This window comes from Carassius gibelio, chromosome B22 (assembly GCF_023724105.1).
Source record: "Carassius gibelio isolate Cgi1373 ecotype wild population from Czech Republic chromosome B22, carGib1.2-hapl.c, whole genome shotgun sequence".
Classification (NCBI taxonomy): domain Eukaryota; kingdom Metazoa; phylum Chordata; class Actinopteri; order Cypriniformes; family Cyprinidae; genus Carassius; species Carassius gibelio.
The window spans coordinates 42,239,505-42,242,004 of record NC_068417.1 but is presented as its reverse complement, the minus strand read 5'-3'; the positions used below and the strand labels follow the sequence as shown (position 1 = coordinate 42,242,004).

At 40.0% G+C, this 2,500-nt stretch overlaps 6 non-coding genes across 6 annotated transcripts in view; all 6 read right to left on the bottom strand.

Annotated features, from left to right (window-relative positions):
- Positions 1 to 91: 91 nt before the first annotated feature.
- On the bottom strand, positions 92 to 210 carry LOC127996106 (5S ribosomal RNA). The gene has a single exon (XR_008169024.1). It is a non-coding gene; the product is annotated as a 5S ribosomal RNA (ribosomal RNA).
- Positions 211 to 841: 631 nt separating this feature from the next.
- On the bottom strand, positions 842 to 960 carry LOC128003869 (5S ribosomal RNA). The gene has a single exon (XR_008176581.1). It is a non-coding gene; the product is annotated as a 5S ribosomal RNA (ribosomal RNA).
- Positions 961 to 1,181: 221 nt separating this feature from the next.
- On the bottom strand, positions 1,182 to 1,300 carry LOC128004403 (5S ribosomal RNA). The gene has a single exon (XR_008177094.1). It is a non-coding gene; the product is annotated as a 5S ribosomal RNA (ribosomal RNA).
- A 369-nt stretch (positions 1,301 to 1,669) lies between these two features.
- LOC128005349 (5S ribosomal RNA) lies at positions 1,670 to 1,788 on the bottom strand. Its single transcript, XR_008178005.1, has one exon. It is a non-coding gene; the product is annotated as a 5S ribosomal RNA (ribosomal RNA).
- A 221-nt stretch (positions 1,789 to 2,009) lies between these two features.
- On the bottom strand, positions 2,010 to 2,128 carry LOC127997964 (5S ribosomal RNA). Its single transcript, XR_008170819.1, has one exon. It is a non-coding gene; the product is annotated as a 5S ribosomal RNA (ribosomal RNA).
- Positions 2,129 to 2,497: 369 nt separating this feature from the next.
- Positions 2,498 to 2,500, bottom strand: part of LOC128002794 (5S ribosomal RNA) — a 119-nt gene continuing 116 nt past the window's right edge. The window contains exon 1 of the ribosomal RNA XR_008175532.1: positions 2,498 to 2,500. This exon is cut by the window's right edge and continues 116 nt beyond it. This is a non-coding gene — a ribosomal RNA (5S ribosomal RNA).

Here is a 2,500-nt window from a genome sequence, read left to right as displayed (position 1 = left end):
AACCAGGCCCAAACCTGCAAATATTCAGAGATCGGGCATTGACTCTATTTTTTGGCAAAATTATTATATACTAAGTGAAAAATGTCCAAAAAGCTTACAGCACCTGGTATTCCCAGGCGGTCTCCCATCCAAGTACTAACCAGGCCCAAACCTGCTTAGCTTCCGAGATCAGACGAGATCGGGCATAGCCAGGTTGGTATGGCCGTAAGCGAAGTCTGCTGCAAAGAGAGGGCTATTTAAAGAACAGCCAATCTTATCGCCAGTACATTATATAAGTAGTAAAGAAAACCCAAAAGCTTAAAGCACCTGGTATTCCTAGGCAGTCTCTAATAAAAAAACTAACCAGACCTAAACCTGCTAAGATTCAGAGATCGGGCATTGACTCTTTTTTTTTTTTTTAATGAAAGATTATTATATAATTCGTGAAATTTTCCAAAAAGATTAAAGCACCTGGTATTCCCAGGCTGTCTCCCATCCATGTACTAACCAGGCCCAAACCTGCAAATATTCAGAGATCGGGCATTGACTTTTTTTTTGGCAAAATTATTATATACTAAGTGAAAAATGTCCAAATAGCTTACAGCACCTGGTATTCAATCAATCAATCAATCACCTTTATTTATATAGTGCTTTAAACAAAATACATTGCGTCAAAGCACTGAACAACATTCATTAGGAAAACAGTGTCTCAATAATGCAAAATTATAATTAAAGGCAGTATATTCCCATGCAGTCTCCCATCCATGTACTAAACAGGCCCAAACCTGCTAATATTCAGAGATCAGGCACTGACTCTATTTTTTGACAAAATTATTATATACTAAGTGAAAAATGTCCAAAAAGCTTACAGCACCTGGAATTCCCAGGCGGTCTCCCATCCAAGTACTAACCAGGCCCAAACCTGCTTAGCTTCCGAGATCAGACAAGATCGGACATAGCCAGGTTGGTATGGCCATAAGCGAAGTCTGCTGCAAAGAGAGGGCTATTTAAAGACCAGCCAATCTTATCGCCAGTACATTATATAAGTAGGAAAGAAAACCCAAAAGCTTAAAGCACCTGGTATTCCTAGGCAGTCTCTCATAAAAGTACTAACCAGACCTAAACCTGCTAAGATTCAGAGATCGGGCATTGACTCTATTTTTTGGCAAAATTATTAAAAACTAAGAGAAAAATGTCCAAAAAGCTTACAGCACCTGGTATTCCCAGGCGGTCTCCCATCCAAGTACTAACCAGTCCCAAACCTGCTTAGCTTCAGAGATCAGACGAGATCAGGCATAGCCAGGTTGGTATGGCCGTAAGCGAAGACTGCTGCAAAGAGAGGGCTATTTAAAGACCAGCCAATCTAATCGCCAGTACATTATATAAGTAGGAAAGAAAACCCAAAAGCTAAAAGCACCTGGTATTCCTAGGCAGTCTCTCATCAAAGTACTAACCAGTCCTAAACCTGCTAAGATTCAGAGATCGGGCATTGAATCTTTTTTTTTTTTTTTTTTTATGAAAGATTATTATATAATTCGTGAAATTTTCCAAAAAGATTAAAGCACCTGGTATTCCCAGGCAGTCTCCCATCCATGTACTAACCAGGCCCAAACCTGCTAATATTCAGAGATCGGGCATTGACTCTATTTTTTGGCAAAATTATTATATACTAAGTGAAAAATGTCCAAAAAGCTTACAGCACCTGGTATTCCCAGGCGGTCTCCCATCCAAGTACTAACCAGGCCCAAACCTGCTTAGCTTGCGAGATCAGACAAGATCGGACATAGCCAGGTTGGTATGGCCGTAAGCGAAGTCTGCTGCAAAGAGAGGGCTATTTAAAGAGCAGCCAATCTTATCGCCAGTACATTATATAAGTAGGAAAGAAAACCCAAAAGCTTAAAGCACCTGGTATTCCTAGGCAGTCTCTCATAAAAGTACTAACCAGACCTAAACCTGCTAAGATTCAGAGATCGGGCATTGACTCTATTTTTTGGCAAAATTATTAAAAACTAAGAGAAAAATGTCCAAAAAGCTTACAGCACCTGGTATTCCCAGGCGGTCTCCCATCCAAGTACTAACCAGGCCCAAACCTGCTTAGCTTCAGAGATCAGACGAGATCAGGCATAGCCAGGTTGGTATGGCCGTAAGCGAAGACTGCTGCAAAGAGAGGGCTATTTAAAGACCAGCCAATCTAATCGCCAGTACATTATATAAGTAGGAAAGAAAACCCAAAAGCTAAAAGCACCTGGTATTCCTAGGCAGTCTCTCATCAAAGTACTAACCAGACCTAAACCTGCTAAGATTCAGAGATCGGGCATTGAATCTTTTTTTTTTTTTTTTTTTATGAAAGATTATTATATAATTCGTGAAATTTTCCAAAAAGATTAAAGCACCTGGTATTCCCAGGCAGTCTCCCATCCATGTACTAACCAGGCCCAAACCTGCTAATATTCAGAGATCGGGCATTGACTCTATTTTTTGGCAAAATTATTATATACTAAGTGAAAAATGTCCAAAAAGC